This window comes from Equus przewalskii, chromosome 8, assembly GCF_037783145.1.
Source record: "Equus przewalskii isolate Varuska chromosome 8, EquPr2, whole genome shotgun sequence".
Lineage (NCBI taxonomy): Eukaryota > Metazoa > Chordata > Mammalia > Perissodactyla > Equidae > Equus > Equus przewalskii.
The window spans coordinates 26,345,799-26,364,368 of NC_091838.1; the positions used below are offsets into that span (position 1 = coordinate 26,345,799).

At 38.6% G+C, this 18,570-nt stretch overlaps 1 long non-coding RNA gene across 1 annotated transcript; it reads left to right on the top strand.

Moving 5' to 3' along the window:
- Nucleotides 1–11,390: 11,390 nt before the first annotated feature.
- Nucleotides 11,391–18,270, top strand: LOC139085058 (uncharacterized). Its single transcript, XR_011543058.1, has 2 exons — nt 11,391–11,607; nt 18,184–18,270. It is a non-coding gene; the product is annotated as an uncharacterized lncRNA (long non-coding RNA).
- The last annotated feature ends 300 nt before the right edge of the window (nt 18,271–18,570 follow it).

The following is an 18,570-nucleotide window of genomic DNA, read 5'->3' on the forward strand; positions in this document are numbered from 1 at the left end:
CACAAGACCCACAGGACTCTAGCAAACAAGGAAACAGTTCTTAATGGGTGCACATGTGAGCATTCATCATGCCTATCCTCCCAGGGCTCAGTGCAGAGAGAGCAGGCAAAAACGTGTGTCTCCCAGTCTTCTCTGGAAGGGATTTGAATATACTTTACAAACTGCTGCCTGAAGGTCCATCTTCTAATTAGCATGTATCTAGGGGCTGGCTGTGATCCGCCCCTGAGCCCAAGGGAGCTGGTGGGCACATCCACTGCCTTCTCCCTCTGGCTCACTCAAGTGATAAAACCAGGTTGCCAACATCTCTCTAGAAGGAGTATGAACACACATCTGACACCTCAGCTTTTGTGGTTGCCAGCTGAAGGATGGGTCCCCAGATTGTCTGGCTCTGTTAGCTAATGAGTTTTGTATTCACAAGTCCCACAGGACCATAGCAAACAAAGAAGCAGTTCTAAATGGTTACAACCACGAGCCCTCACCATGGCTGTCCCCAGAGGGCTCAGTGCAGAGGTAAAAATGTCCATCTTCCAATCTTTTATTGGAAGGCGTTTGACCGCATATTTTACAAGCTACAGCTTGAGGGTCCAGCTTCTAATTAGCTTGCATAAGTGCTGACTGAAATCCTCTTCAGACCCTGAAAAGCCAGTAGGTGCTTCCCTCACCTTCTCCCTCTGGCTTCCTATAACAGTAAAAAGAAGTTATCAATATCTCCCTGGAAGGAGCCTATTGACACATCTAGCACCCCAGCTTTTACAGCTGTCACCCAAGGGATGAGCCCCCAAATCACCTAGATCTGTTAGCCCATGAGACAATAGCAAACAAAGTAGTTTTCAAATGGGCAGAGGAGCACCTCCCTATGGCTATCCACCTGGGCTCAGTCCGAGGGAGAAGGCAAAAGCACCCATCTCTCAGTTTCTCCCTGGAAAGGACTTAACTACATACCTTCTCAGTTGCTACCTAAGGGCCTGGCTTCTAATCAGCCTGCATCTAGGTGCTGACTGCAACCTTTCCTTTGAGACCTATACGGGTCTTGGACCAACCTCAACTGCTAGGAGTCACAAAGGAGAAAGATAGTGGCATGGACAATTACAGATGTTTGAGAGACAAGCAAGAGCTCAGGCCGTGTTAACCGATGAGGTTCATCTCTTACACAGGAGCATTCTGTAAACACGTGGAGAGATGGCTGTTTTATCTAACGTGCAGAAACCAAAGTAGAGAGTCAGGGAAAATGAAGAAACAAAGGAACATGTTCCAATCAAAAGAACAAGCTAAATCTCTAGAAACTGGGTTTCGTGAAATGGAGATAAGTGATTTACCTAAAGAGAGTTCAAAATAGCAGCCATAAAGGTACTAACTGATGTCAGGAGAAGCATGTGTAACAAAGTGAGAATTTCAACAAACATAAAATATTAAGAAGTACCAAATAAAAATCATAGAGCTGAAAAATACAATAATTGAACTGAAAATTTCATTGAGGGATTCAAAATCAGACTAGATCAAGTGGAATAAAGGATCAGCAAACTCAAAGACAGAGGACTGGAACTCATCCCATCAGGGGAGCAAAAAGGAAAAAGAACGAAAACCAGTAAAGATAGCTTAAGAGACTTACAGGGCACCATTAAGAACACCTATATATATTACAAGGGTTTTAAGATTTTTTCTTAAAGCAGCAAGAGAAAAGCAACTGGTTATATAAAGGGACTCCCCATAAGACTATCAGCAGATTTTTCAGCAAAATCATTGCAGGCTAGAAGGGAGTGGCATGATATATCTAAAGTACTTAAAATAAAATTTAAAAAGTTCTGCTAATCGAGAATATTCTACCCAATAAAGTTGTCCTTCCAAATTGAAGGAGAGATCAAGAGTCTTCCAGACAAACAAAAGCTGAAGAAGTTCATCACCACTAGGCTGGCCTTGCAAGAAATTTTAAAGGGAATTGAAACAAAAAGGTGCTAATTAGTAACATGAAAACATATGAAAATATAAAACTGTCTGGTAAAGGTAAATATATAGGTAAATTCAGAATACTCCCATATTGTAATGGTGGTAGGTAAATCACATATATTTCTAGTATAATGGCTAAAAATCCACATATATCAAGAAAAACTATAAAATAATTTGTTAATGGATATACAATATAAAGAGATGTTATTGTGAAATGTGAAGGGAGTATAATAATATAGAGCTTTTGTATTCATTTGAAGTTAAGTTATTATTAACTTAAAATAGACTGTTACGTTTATGTAAGCCTCATGGTAACCACAAACCTATTCTAGAGATGCAAAAGATAAAGAGAAAGGAATGTGAGCCCACCACTACAGAAAATCATCAAATCACCAAGGAAGAGAGCAAGAGAGGAAGAAGGGAAAAAAAGGAACTACAAAACTACCAGAAAACAATTGACAAAATGGCAATAGTAAGTCAATACCTATCAGTAATTACTTTAAATTTAAATGGACTAAATTCTTTAGTCAAAAGATAAAGAGTGGCTAAATGGACAAAAAACAAGACCCAACTACCCACTGCCTACAAGAGTCTGACTTCACCATTAAGGACATACATAGACTGAGAGTGAAGGGATAGAAAAAGACATTCTGTGCAAACAGAAACTAACAGAAAGCAAGAGTACCTATACTTATATCAGATAAAATAGACTTTAAGCCAAAAACTGTAACAGAGACAAAGAAAGGCCTTATATAATAATAAAGGAGTCAATGCATCAAGAGAATATAACTATTGTAAATATTTAGGCACCCAGCATCAGAACACTAAATATATAATACAAATATTAACAGACCTGATGGGAGAAATAGACAATAGAATAATAGCAGGGTCTTCAACACTCCACTTTCAACAATGGATAGATCATTCAGCTGAAAATTCAAAAGGAAACATTGAATTTAAACTACACATTAGACCAGATGGACCTAAGAGACATATACACAACATTTCATGCAACAGAAGCAGAGTACACATTCTTTTCAAGTGCACATAAAATATTCTCCAGGATAGATCATACGTCAGGGCACAAACAAGTCTTAACAGATTTAAGAAGATGAAATCATATTAAGTATCTTTTCCAATCACAATAGTATCAAACTAGAAATCAATTGCAAGAAGAAAACTGAAATCGAGTCACAAATATGTGGAGATTAAGCAACATGCTACTGAATAACTAATGGATCCAAGAACAAATCAAAAGGGAAACCAAAAAATATCATATGACAAATGAAAATGGAAACACAACATACCAAAACTTATGGGATGTAGTGAAAGCAGTTCTAAGAGGGGAGTTTATAGCAATAAATGTCTACATTAAGAAAAAAGAAAGATCTCAAATAAACAACCAAACTTACACCTCAGGAATTAGAAAAAGAAGAACAAATAAGATCCAAAGTTAGTAGAAGAAAAGAAATAACAAAGATAAGAGTGGAAATAAATGGTACAGAGATCAAACAGACAATAGAAAAAATAATAGATAAATGATAAAAAGACAATAGAAAAGAGAAACTGAGCTAGTTTTTTGAAAATCTAAACAAAATTGACAAACCTTTAGCTAGACTGAGAAAAAAAGAAAGGAGACTCAAATAAATAAAATCAGAAGTGACAGAAGAGACATTAAAATTGATGCCACAGAAATACTAAGGATGATAAGAAAATACCATGAACAATTATATACCAACCAATTAGATAACCTAGAAGAAATGGATCAATTCCTAGAACCATACAACCTATTGAGACTGAATCATGAAGAAATAGAAAATCTGAACAGGTGGGTTACTAGTAAGGAGATTCAATCAGTAACCAAAGCCGCAACAAACAAAGCCTAGGACCAGATGACTTCACTGCTGAATTCTATCAAACATTTAAAGAAGAATTAACACCAACCCTTTTGAACTCTTCCAAAATAATAGAAGAGGAGGGATTCTTCCAAACTCATTCTATGAGGCCAGCATCACCCTATCAAAGCTAGATGAGGACACTGTAAAAGAAAAGTGCAGACCAATATCCCTGATAAATATAAATGCAAAAATCCTTAATAAATATTGTTTAACCAAATTCAAGATACATTGAAAGAATCATATACCATGATCAAATGGGATTTATTCCGAGATGCAGGGATGGTTAAACATCTGCAAATCAATCGATATTAACAAAATGAAGAATAAAAATGATGTTATCATCACAATAGAAGCAGAAAAAGCATTTGACAAAATTCAACATCCTTTCATGATAAAAGCTCTCAACAAACTGAGTATAGAAGGAATGTACCTCAACGTAAAAAGGCCATATGTGGCGAGACTACTGCTAGCATCATACTCTATGGTGAAAGACTGAAAGCTTCTCTTCTACCTTCAGGAAGAAGACAAGGGTGCCCACTCTCACCACTTTTATTCAATGTAGCACTGAAAGTCCTAGCCAGAGCAAATAGCCAGGAAAAAGAAATAAAAGGCATCCAAATCAGAAAGAAAGAAGTAAAATTCTCTCTGTTTGCAAATGTCATGATATTATATATAGAAAACCCTAAAGACTCATCAAAAACTGTTAGAATGAATAAATGAATTCAGTACATTTGTAGGATACAAAATCAATATAAAAAAACCAGTTGCATTTCTATTCAGTAACAACAAACTATCAGAAAGAGAAATTAAGAAAAAAACCCATTTACAATAGTATCAAATATAATAAAATATTTAGGAATAAAGTTAACCAAGGAGGTGAAAGATCTATACACTGAAAACTGTAGAATATTGATGAAAAAATTGAAGACATACATAAATGGAAAGATATTCCATGTTCATGGATTAGAAGAATTAACATTGTTAACATAGTCATACTACCCAAAGCAATCTACAGATTCAATGCAATCCTTACCAAAATTCCAATGGCATTTTTCACAGAAATGGAAAAAAATCCTAAAATTTGTATGGAACCACAAGAATCACCAAATAGCCAATGCCATCTTGAGAAAGAAGAACAAAGCTGGAGGTGTCCTTGTTCCAAACTATATTACAAAGTTATGATAAGACCATATGGTATTAGCATGAAAACAGATATGTGAGCCAATGTACCAGAATAGAGAACCCATAAATAAACCCATGCATACATGGTCAATTAATTTTTAATGACAGTGTTAAAAAATACACAGTGGGGAAAGAAAAGTCTCTCCAAAAAATATTGTTGGGAAAACTGGATATCCACATTCGAAAGGACAAAACTGGACCCCTATCTTTACCACTTATAAAACTGACCCAAAATGAATTAAAGTCTTAAACATAAGACTTAATATCATAAAACTCCTAGAAGAAAACATAGGGAAAAGCTCTTTGACATTGGTGAGAATGTGGAGCAAAAGGAACCCTTCTACACTGTTGGTGGGAAAGTAAACTGGAAGAGCCACATTGGAAAACAGTATGAAGTTTCTTCAAGAAATTAAAAATAGAGCTACCATATGATCCAGCAATCTCACTTATGGGTATATATCCAAAGGAAATGAAATTGCTGCTCAAAGAGGTATCTGTAATCCTATGTTCACTGCAGCATTATTCACAGTTGCCATCATGTGGAAGTAACATAAGTGTCTGTCAACGGATGGATGGACAGACATTATCCATCCATCCATTTCTTTATCCATCCATTATATACATGTAATGGGATATTGGAATATTATTCAGCCTTATAAATAAAGGCAATCCTCCCATTTCTGACAACATGGATGAAACTGAAGGACATTTTGCTAAGTAAAATAAGCCAGAGAGGAAAAGACAATACAGCATGGTATTACTTATATGTGGAATCTAAAACAAAAGTTGAACTCATGGAAATAGAGAGTAGAATGGTGGTTTCCAGGTGCTGGGAGTAAGAGAAATAGGGAGAGTCTGGTAAAAGGGTACAAACATATATGATAAATAAGGTCTGAGGATCTAATGTACAACTTGATGACTATAGTTAATAACATCGTACTGTATAATTGAAATTTGCTAAGAAGTAGAACTTAAGTGTTCTCACCAAAAAATAAAAGGTGAATATGTGAGGTGATGGAAGAGTTAATTAACACAAAGGTGGAAATCCTTTCACACTGCATATGTATGTCAAATCATCACATTGTACACTTTAAATATATTACAATTTATTTGTCAATTATATCTCAAAAAAGCTGAAGAACAGGCAAAAGTACTCATGAAAGACCACAAGGGAGAGAAGATGTAAAAATAAAGATAACAAAGGTGATGTTCCCCTTTGCATGGTGTGCTGTTAAAAGATGCCATTTACAGTTGCTGAAACAATAAATAAATCATAAGCATGTTATTTGAAGCTACGAAGGCCATTTCCAAGATCCAAAGGTGGTGAAAAGAGGGTATATTGGTGCGAGGAATAACAGCACTAAGCAAGCACAACCTATAGTGTGATTTTTAAATCAGATAAGTATTGTTATAAAGGTGTTTAAATATCCTTTTGGAAATAAATTTTACTAATTTTTTTTTAAAAGAAGGAAGAGAAGGGAGAGCATGAAAGGGTAGGCATGGATAAGAGAAAGCATTTCAGTCATAGGGGACCCCCAGGATAATTTTCGGAGGTGGGAAGGAGATGACAGGCTTTGTTTATTTTTTATAAATCTTTGTCATTTAGTCATACATTTATACATTCCCTAGATTATCCACATGAGTGATATTGGTCAATAGTCCTTTTTCTGCAAAGTTAGTTAATGAAACATCACTTTGAATCAAAGTTTATCTGAGGAGTACAAGAATTATTAACAAGAACGGGCAAAGAAAGCTCTAAGCTAAAGGTTTGTAGAGAGGATAAGGTGTTATCATGTATGTATCTGCATTGACTCTGAATTCGTTTTTGTTTGTTTTTAATCCAATGCAAAAACAGTGATTCAACTAATTACTATCTGACTTTTAAAGTTGCAAATGAGAGGAGACAAATGATGCATTTAGTTCAATATTCTTTTCCTGTCATAGTTCCTCTGGAGGAAAAAACAAATGCTATTTGGAAAGAAGTCGTTTCAGGATAAAGTTAACCAAAACCTTACATATGCAAAACAAAGCATTGCATATTTGTCACTAGAAAATAATATTGAACAATTTTGGAAACTGGTTGCTTTGACTTATTTTTTGTGTCTATAGAAGTAATTACTAATAATGATAATCTATGTTTATAGTTGAATTTAAATGTCACTTAAGTTTTATGGAAATTAGAGAAACGTGTGCAAAAATATGTTCAAAGATATTCATTGTGGCATTACTTACAATAACCAAAGAGTAGGAACTTCCTTAATTCTATCAATAGGAAATTGATTAAATTTTAAGTGCATCTATATAATAGAATACCATATATTTGTAAAAAGGTGTGTGCTGGATTGATACGTATTGACAAGATATCTGGATATATTGTTGAGTGATTATATCTGGATATGTCACAAAAATAAGATATAGAGCATGATGTAGAACAATTGAGTTCATGGTAGCACATATGTGATGGTACACGTTTTTATAAAGACTGGGCCGGTGAGTAGAAGACGGAGAAGTGCCAGAGAGGAAGGAGAGGGGTAAAATGTTCCATTCCAGAAAACTCCAAAACAATCCATCTTCCAGGGCAGCGGTACTCTAGGCTGCAAAACAATCAGGCTTGTTCCAACTCATTTTGTTTTTTTGGCTCTGGAATTTAGGGGTGTGAGTGGCTGCCTTTTGAGATCCATCATGACATAGGGCATGCTGGGCTTTCCCCTTTATCAGGTAAAGGACAAAAATGGAAAGTCCGAATGGTAAGAAGAATTTCCTCAAAAGATGTGAAAATTTTTCCTTCACTAAAGTATTTAAGCACACGGATAAAATTTTACTTAACTCAAATTGAGTGACTCTAATTAAGAAAGTTACTCTCAAATTTTTAATATCTTCAAATGTACCTGTTAGTACATTCTCCATGGTTCTTTTGTGTTTCTGCATGTCTTGCAGGCAGAGATACTGACTGTATTTATTCCAGACTATCTTTGAAATTGTTTGTAAAGTGAACTGTCTTGGAATGTAGAAATTATGTCTCCTTTCAGGCAAACGGCAGGTTCTTTACCATCCACTATAAGAAAGATAATGTCTCCCTCCAGGGAAAAGTTCAGACAGGCTTGTTGCCCATTATAAAAGACTTGGGTTTCCTAAGCTTGGAGGTCATCTCCCACTACCTGCCCCACTGCATGTGCAGGATGAAGAAGCAATGCCTTCTTCATAGTGGGGTAGTTAATGAAAATGCTCATACTTTGTCGGTTGCTATTACTGTGAGTAATAAATTGCTTTTGTCTCTGATACAGGAGTCTTGTGTCATCTGCCAGCATCCATGAAACTGGCAGCCTAACTTATTAGCTGGCAAGTGAGGTAAAATTTTAGACCCTTCACAGTTATTGACTGGACCGTGTCATGACTCAATGTTATCTGAGTTACGAGTGTCTTTATTAGAACATTTAATCACATATTTTGAAATGAGGTCTTATTTAATGTCAAACTCTAATGTTGGATTTATTGATTTCTTACATTTCTTCTTAAGGTAAGTAATTTTGATTGAATTAACCACAAACTAGTTTAAGATACTTAACATATTATAAACTATCTTTAAAAATACATAAAGAAATAATTGTCCTTTAAAGTTATTTCAATTATAATGACTGATAATTTACCAGAACAGTTCTCTGACAAATCAATAGAAACAGAGACTTCATATTGATCTGTTTACTAAGGTTCATATTACCAGTGAATTCAAAGCAATTTAAACAGAAAAGAGAAGAGAACTGGGTCAGTATCAGTGGCCCAGTTAGATTGCATTCTGTAAGCAATGAAATATCTTTAGTTTTCAAGTAAATAATCAATAGTCAGAAACAGTATTCTTCAAGTAGCTCAGGCATGAATGGATTTTAGTTAATAATTTCATTTTCTTCCTAACTTTTATACAACTTTGAGTAATAATTTTCCTTATGATGCTATATAATCCAGAGTAAGTACCTCAGTGAACCAGTTGCTTATGCTTGTATTTGATGCCAGGCTGTGCAGAAGCTTGACCCATCTCTGTTCTGGTGCTCTGCACCACAAATTTATTTTTTTTATTTTTTTACTTTTTGGGTTTTTAAAACATTTTTAAATTTTTTTTAATTTCAGTAACATTGGATTATAACAATAGGTAGCTTTCAGATCGTAATATATTTCAAATTCTTTGTAGATTACATCATGCTCACCACCCAAAAACTAATTATAGTCCATCTCCTCACATGTGAGCCTAATCACCCCTTTTGCCCTTCCCCCTCTCTCCTCCCCCTGTGGTAACCGCCAATCCAATCTCCAATGCTATGCGTTTGTTTGTCATTGTTTTTGCACCACGGATTTAATACAGAAGGAAGCTGCTATAATAGCAGTATAGGTGTGGCTGGTAAGAATGGTGGAAGCAGGAACATTTGGGACTCCTTTCTGGAAAAAGTGAGACTTAACCTAGACAGAGGTCTATGTAAGACTTCAACAAGTGGGATGTGGAGAAAAACCTATCGGAGAGAATGAAGGCACAGATAAAGTAGTGGAGGCTGGAACAGCTCAGAGGTTATCAAGGACACCATGAGGAACATTTGACAGCTGGAGTGTGTAGGGCTTTCGTGGTGTATTCAGCTTGGAAGATGGTTGGTCAAGCTCAGGGCTAGAAATGAGTACTTGGGGTGTGTTTGCACTGAGAAGATATTTGAAGTTAAGGGAGTGAAGAGAGATCACCGAGATAGTATGTAGAATGTTAAATGGGCTCACATCTTAACTCGGAAGAAGGCACAGAAAGGGACAAGAACCCACCCAGGAGACTGCGAAGACTCAAGTGCACAGCGGGTGGCTTCCTCATGTCAACACTGTAGTCCTGGGAGAGTGAGTGCTTGGGTGAAGTTCAACCTGCCTGGAAAACACAGTGTCGCCTTAGCCTAACATTTATTCAACCTCACTTTCCTCAACTGTCCATCAAAGAATGAATCTCTGAGAACACCGCCATCCCTCCCATCTTTACGTCCCTAATTTTATTTTCCCATTAGTAGTGAGTAGAGAATCTGAGGCAAGATCACTGACTGCTCAATGTACCAAGGAATCACTGGGTGGAGAGAGTAGGTATTACAAACCCTGTGCCTTGTGCAAACCTTTTGCCTCTGTGTTTATCCCAATGATGTCATGGTGACACAGAGGCACAGTCTTAGATCCACCCGACAATTAAGTATCAGTACTGTTGAAAAACAGTAGCCATTGGGGCTGGCCCCGTGGCCGAGTAGTTAAGTTCGTGGGCTCCGCTGCAGGCGGCCCAGTGTTTCATTGGTTCGAATCCTGGGCGCGGACATGGCACTGCTCATCAAACCACACTGAGGCAGCGTCCCACATGCCACAACTAGAAGGACCCACAACGAAGAATATACAACTATGTACTGGGGGGCTTTGGGGAGAAAAAGGAAAAAAATAAAAAAGAAATCTAAAAAAAACCCAAAACAGTAGCCACTATGACATAGTAAAAATATCAAGGCACAATCTGTACTCATAGACTCTTTGTATTTGGGGAGATAATTGAAGTTCATTTGCATTTCTGCGTCCGATCGTCTCCTAGAATGTGTACTAAAAGCAACAATAGCATTGGTACCCATGGCATTTCCACTAATAGAATCGACAGGAGAAATGTCAATTGGATACATGTAATGTAGTAGGAGAAATCCAATTTGCATTCAACCTAAATCCTTTAATTCATGTGTTCTAGAGTTAAGATAATAATAGGCTGGGGAATTTCAAGTTTGCTTCGGTAGATGAAACGTTTGCTTGAATGGCTTTAAAAAATTCAGAGCCTGTATCTGTATGCCAGGCAGGATCTCTCAAATTATCAAAACAAAGTTTATGCCAAACTGTCTCATTCCTGGAAGTAAGGCAAACTTAAAATCCAACAATGGCGATATCTTAATTAGGGAGGAAGATAGCACAGTTAAGGCTGTTCTCCAAGATGATTTAATAATTTTTTAAAACTCACCCTTATAGTTTAAGGCCAAATAATTTTTTAAAAACTTACCCTTATAGTTTAAGGCTTCGGTTTATATATTTATCAATAGTCTATTATTTGGGATATTTTATCTCTAAAACATGTTATAGCTGATATGAAGGGTTTACCCTTAAGCAAATTAATCTGGGGGAGGAAACACATGCACTGAGGGTTTGCTGAGCCAGGCACTGTGGTAGAGGCTTCAGTAATCTTATCTAATTGAGTCCTCACAGCAGCCCTGTAAGGAAAGCATTACCTTACTAATGAGAGATTCAGGACCAAAATTTTAAGTACATCACTAAGTCACTTAGCAATAAAATTTGAATATCTTTCTCTTTGACTCAAAGGAAATCATTCCCTTTTAGGAAATGGCATCTGAACAGAGCATGAGTAAGCTTCAAGTGACTTCTCCGGCATATTGAGAAGAGCTCTCCTCTTTGCAGGAGTCAGAAAGATGATAGCAGATGGAGCACTGGACGGGGAGCAGTGCTCCTGCTTGCATTTCCGTGAGGTCGGCTTCGTAACCTAACTGGACAGCCTCACACTCCTCCTAAAGGAGGTGTCGCAGCCCTTCAAGTGACGGTAACTATGATTCTCATTTTTTCCCTTTGTATCTAAAGTTACTTGGCAATTTCAGATGCTAACAGTTCTTTTTGCAATGATGATAATTATTAGCAGACAACAGATTTTTTTTCTTCCTTTTTTGTTAACTAAGAATTTTTAAGCTTGAACTAGTGGACTAGATGCATAGATAAGTTTGGAATCCTGAATCAGTTTTAAATCATCTGCCTAATTACTTTCAAGTTCTTGCTTGGATGTTCCAGTCCTGAAGTTAGACGTATGTGAGAGTCACATGCAGCTTCCTCCATTTTTTCCTTGCTGGTTCCTGGCTTGAGTTACCTCAGTGTGCATCTCATTACTTGTGTCACTAAGGGTCCGCCGCACATTTTTTGTTCATCACAACTACTGAATTTGCATGCATTCAGGTTTCTTGGATGCCACAATTCAGTCTCTTTCCAATTTCTGTGGAGATTAGTGGAATAGGAATTGCAAATGTGTAAAATCCTACCAGTTTAAATTAGCAATAATGAAGTCTCCTTTCTCCAGGGTGAAATTATGAGATTTTGGTAGCTGATCTTGAGAAAAGTCTTTCAAGAGGCAATTCCAGATGGGCTCTAACGAGCTGAAGGAAGGAATTATTGTTTTTCCTTATTAAATCAATATAACACCACGATTGATGACCAAATAGTTTCATAATTAGAATTTGAAGCAATTGAGCTCTGAAGAGAATGGCCATGTAGTGACCCAGAGCTGAGCCGCTAGAGACTGGCCTCTGACTGAGATGCCACAATAGTCGAGCTAGCAGGAGCGAAGTTCTTGCCTGATATATCAAGTCAAGGAGTTCCTTATACCTGCTTATGGATTTATGTTACCTCACCCAGCATCCCCGAGAAATCTCCCCTCAAATTCTTTGCAGTGGACATTAATCTATTCGTGCATCTAATCTTCCCATAAATCCTTCTCATTATTTCCTCACCTTTCTAGCAACAGACTTCCTTTTCAATCTTACTTTTTTTGTGTGTGTGAGGAAGATTAACCATGAGCTAACATCTGCCGCCAATCCTCCTCTTTTTGCTGAGGAAGACTGGCCCTGAGCTAACATCTGTGCCCATCTTCCTCTGCTTTATATGTGGGATGCCTGCCACAGAATGGCTTGACAGGTGGCGTATGGGTCCTCACCAGGATCCGAAGCAGCAAACCCCAGGGCCGGAACGTGCAAACTTAACTGCTGCGCCACTGGGCTGACCCCTCAGTCTTACTTTCGCTTGACTTCACTTTAGCCTCGCATTTGTCTGAAATGGAAACTCCTGACTGTAGAGCATCCATTCTGTTCAGTCAATGTGTAGTCCTCTTTATTGATTTGGCCCCTGTCCACTCTCTCATACAAGTTCTCACCAGACTGAGAAGAAGTCTGAGAATCTGTTTAGTGCTCTTTCTCCACTGATGGCCTCTGCCATCAAGTAGAATATTTGATTGCTACCACAAAATATGGTCGGTTACCACACTCAAGGGAAAACTGCCCATGCTTGAGGAATGCACCACCCTTGTTTTCCTTTTTGTGACAAATATACACTGCTGTTAATTACTCAAGTAATTTAAAAAGCCAAATAGCAGCCACAACTTTATTCAAAGTTATGCATCAGATCTTTAACATAGCAGTCATTTTAATTGTTTTCTGGTTTGCACTAATTCAAACGAGTGTCTCAACCAACTGCCTTTTTGACCCTGTAAGTCTGAGAGGTGCTTTGTCTGCAACCAAATTTGCGAGAAATAAAGCTTATTTCTAAATTTCTAAAGCTTCCGTTATCCAGTGACTTTGAGCAGAGTTTAGGTGGGCATTCATCACTTAAAGCCTGTGTTCATGTCACTATACTCATATCTCTGAAGGAACTGGGAGTTCATGATCACAAAGCCTTCGTCAGCCCCAAGCTGTCTCCATCCCCGTGCAGGACGTTTTCAGAACAGGCCCAGATGCACAGGGCTGGCCTTGGTAGGCTCAGTGTCTGGAATGCATGTTTATGTTCCACGTGGTGTAAGATAATCAAAATTTTTGTGGTAAACTACCTCACTTGAACAAAATTGCTTAGGAAGGGAGGGGTTAGGAAAGAGCATTCCAGGCAAAGGGACAGCGTGTGTGGAAGTGAGAGGCGTGGGCTGGGCACGTAATCAGAACACAGGGCAGAAGGGTCAGTGTGTCTAACCCTCATTGGAGGGACCTACGTGGCAACAATGAGAGGGAGAGAAAGCAGTCAGAAAGCAGCCCTAGAAACATGTCAACAGGCAAACATAGGTGTCAACAGAGATATATGCAACACTCATGGTATTTTGATGAATGTATGTTGAGTGAAGAGGCCATAGAGATTTTAAGCTAATGAAGAAAATTTCAAGAAAAGAACAGGCAGAATGCTTTAATTTCAGATACCCACACATGGAAAACTGCAGGAATTATAAGGTGTGTAGGAGGTTCATAGGCATATGTATTGCAAAGGCAAATACTTCATCTGGAGATATCTATTTAAACTCATTAAAAAAGGAACCAGCAATATTGTCAGAGCACATATAAATAAGGCCCGTAATGAGGAGGCTGGTGGAATCATTCCTGAGAGAGTAGGAGGCACCCAGAGTTTGAGAAGTGAGTCAGTTTTACGGAGCACAGTGTTTGCTAGTCATCAGAGTATAAAAAGTCTGCATATCATGAGGGATGTTCCACTGCTCAGCCTCCTGAGAGTAAAACAGGAGGCTCCAGGAAGATGAGGCCTCCCCTCATCTCTTTCTGGGTGTCTTCAGCCCAAGTAGGAGGTGGGCCCAGGCTTTGGACTTGATCAGTTCATAATGTGGAGGCATTCCATGTTTGCATGAGTCACAGGACAGCCAAGTGCCTCAGATTTCTAGGTAACAGATTGGGTGTTAGGTAGAACAAAGTAAAATCAGTATCTGGACTGTGTCTAGACTTGGACAGTAGCTGGTCTGTAGAGAGGGACATTGATTAGGAAACTGTCTCCTTGCTTCTGAGTGATTGCCGGCTTCCAAGAGCTGTGCCTCGCTGCTGATGATCCTGTAGAAGGTGGCGCCAGAATTAGCAGATTAGTCTGCTGACAAAATGTTTAGGCCAGAGTCCCTGGAAGAGAGCTTCTGATGTGATTACGTTTGCTGAATGTTCCCTTTGTAAATTTGCATGGGAGATCCCAAACGCAAAACACTAAAATACTTCTCAAATTCTGTCTTGTGGAACCTATAAGTTGCTCCAAAACTAAAAAGTTTATTAGTCAAAGAAATTTGGGAAACAGGGTATACTAACACCCCTTCTTTTGACATTCATTGACTTTCACGTTGAACGTGAGTATATTCAAAGCTCAGAAATGTGTTGTCGCAAAGAAACCTGCTTAACCAGGAATTCCCCATCCATTTTTATTAGAGAAATAGCACCAGCAATTGATTCCTCTTGGCTTATCTATTGAAGGTTACATCTCTCAGAATCCCTCCCCACTCATACAAACATATCCTTAATCCCAAGAGTGGGCTTGTGGCAGCCATGTTTATACAGTAGGACTAAGGAATTTGTTGAGATTGGCAGATCAGACAAGAAGGAAATGCTTACGCCTCCAAGCTGCTTCTCCATCCTTTGTTCCTCATGCACTTCCAACATCTGCTACTGATAAGGTCAACAGGGAGAGAGAAAGTCAAGATGATCTTCCTGATAGCCGTTTGCCAACTATGAAAGATGAGTTGCTACTGCTCCCCTGCTCTTTGTGCTCAGACCTCCTCCTGCCAGGCCCTCTCTTCCCACAGGATGGAACTGCACATATAGACAACCCCAACTTTTAGGTTTGGGCTCTCCGGAACTCTAGCCTCTCAGTATTCCTGGTTATCTCCTGCCTCCCATAGCTGCCACTGTATAGGAACAATGTGACTATGAGCTTCCCCAAAGTATAGAGCCTCCCTGCCGATACTCTGCTAGTTTTCAAAGCCTTTGAGATTCTCTCAAAGCCTTTCATTAGTTGAGGGGTTGGTGGTGAAGACCGTAGCCATAGCTGCCACTACAGAAATGAACCAGGCTTGTGCCGCCTCCAAGAATACTAGTAAGATATTAGAGAAACTCTGGAGCTGGGGATTGTCACATTTTCTATGACATGACTGGGAAAAAGAGAAAGCTGGCTCACAGTGAAAGGAGAGAAAGCAGATGCCCAGAGAGGAGCAGAGACAAGAGACAGAGAGAGCATCTCAGAGCCTGGTTCCAGACCCTTCCTTAAGCCACTTTCAGATTCTTGGATTCCTGGGTACCCCAGTGTCTCATTTGTGAGTCCATATAAACTCAAGCTGGTTTTTACTTCATGGGACAATAATCTTAACCACTGCAATACCAATTAACATCATGGCGATTCAGTGCTCAGTGAGAGCATACTTTGTACCTCAATTAATGCATACTTTGTATTCCCGAAAGCTTCCTGGGGATGTAAGGGATGGACCCAGAGATCGTGCAATCTCTGTCTGTGTCACTGCACCGCTTGCCTCTTACTGTTATTCAAAATCCAGCTGCAAACTGTCTCATTGCCTCAATAGCGACCTGTTAAGTGTGAGACTATGAAGAAAGTAAACCATGTTTTCAAAGGCTGGGGGCTCACAGCCTTGAGGTGAAGATGGATACTAGATAGGGAAAGAATGAAATCAGCAAGGAGAACATAAGAGAAAGTCCAAATCCTAAGAGGTCAGAGTCAGAATCCAGTGCCTAACTTTACAATTGTCTTGCACATTATTTTACCGAGATCTGGGTTGGACGCATGATTAACGAAACAGACAAATATAAGGAAAGCTGGCACGTAAAAATTGCCTGTGCCTTTCACAGCAGCCCTCCTTGTCCCATGCAGTCACAGTCCTTCATCAATTTGACCTCTTTTATAAGAAATACATGGCTATTGATGCTGCAGTGATCTTCCTGGACAATGTCAGTCTCAGCCTCTGGCGACAATCATAGATGAGAGCATAGCAACCAAGCAATTCAAACTGAGAAGCCACAGAACTAAGTCAGTCATTGCTGGGGGGACTAACTTCAGATGTCACCTGTAGAACAGACAAAGAATCAAAAAGCAAAAGGTCTCAGTACCAAATAATAGAAATTTGAACATACTAGTTTTTAAAGAATGGTATTTAAATTATTGTTACTATGCCTCTAGCAAGGACCTGCGTGGATAAAACAAACTCTAGGGCAGATAAGTACCATCAAGTGCTACTTGACTCAAGATCCCATTTTATCTCTGGATATTAATCTTGCCATAGCTGCTCATTGTTCCAGTTACGTACTACAGCGTAACAAACCACTCAAAACGGTGGTGTAAACAATAGCAATCAATCTACTATTATTACTGTTATTCTCAAGGTCTCTCACAAGGTTGTAGTTAGAGGCTAGTTGAAGCAGTAGTTATGCCAAAAACTTTCATTCTCACGTGTCTGGTACTGTGGCTGAGAGACAGGGACAGCCGGAGCTCTACCTAGAGAAACTGGTGGAAGGTCCGTGGCCTTTCCTAGCCCAGTGTTAGGTGTCACGCAGAGTCACTTCCACCTTATTAAATTCATGGAGTCACAAAGGCCCATCCAGGTTCAAGGGGAGGGGCAGACCCTCCATCCCTTGATGGGAGGACAGTTTGCGAATTTGCAGATATGTTTTAAAACCATCACATTCCCACTGTGTGAAAAATACTCAGCCTATGGAAAGTTCCTTTTTTGGAAGTATTTTCTAACCATTAAGTGCTTTGCGGTCATTTTAATTTTGCTAAAACTCCTATTTCACATCTGCCTAGCTGCACGAACAGGAGCATGTTACGTAACTTTCCTGAGTCTTTGTTTGCTTGGCACCAAAATAGGGATAAGTTTTAGGAATTTTAGGAGAATTAAATAAAATAATCTAAATAAGGGGCTTAGGAAAATACATGTCTTATAGTAAAGGTTTAATTAAGTCATAATTAATAACAAATCTCAATTTCCAGCATTTTACTTTCAAATCATCACTTCCTAGCTTTCTTGCTTACTCCAGGGTACCTTGATTCCAACACTTTACATATGACCCATGATTCTGCCACCTCTTTCCCTACGTGTTTGGCAATGCGTACAATATCCCTGCACTGATGACTGGGGCGCTGGAGGGTGAAGCCTGAGGAAACAGGAGACTCACTTATCGCCCCATACCTTACAGACACTAAATTTTTAACACATGCATGCATTACCTATTCTAAAAAGCAAATAAAGATATATTTATAAAATTTTAAATTACAAAGAAAACATCAGTTTCCTACATTTTAATAAATGGGAATCCCTATTTTGCAATCATAATGAATGTCTTTAATTTCAGTAAAAATAATTGATATCATACTGATTTTGCCTATACTGTAGGCCATTCACACTGTAATTTTATAGTTTGCTTTTCCCCTTCTAAGTGACTTATATTTTTAACCAACAGTGATTTCCTTTTAATTACTTATGTTTAGCCTCAATTATTTTAGCCAGCTCTTTCCTCTCCAAGTAAATACAACTGCAGAAAATAAGCCTTTTTTGAATTCCTAGACTTCCCTCAATAGGTCATCAATCCCTTGTTGATCTCCACAGATAAGCTGCATGGATTTCCTGTTGGGAGACGTTTTTATTACCACAGAGGAAATAGAGGCTGATCAATAAAATGATTTAAATTATGCACCAGCGTTTGGCTTTGAATCTAAGTCTTTGTTCTTTGAATTTCCGTAAACCCTTTGCTGTAGACTTGATTAGCTCACATATCATATCTGGTGACTCCACATGCCAGGAGCAGCTTTAGAATCTGGTGAGAGCCCTCTGCAGTAGCCTTCCTTGACCTGCCGTGGACAGCGGTCAAGACACTGTCCTTCCTGGGCGTGCCCTTGTGAGGGGCTCTGTGGATGGAGTTGGCAAAAGCATATTCCTCACTATAATTTTATATTAGAACATAAAAGAAAAACTCAGTTGGTGATGAAAACTATT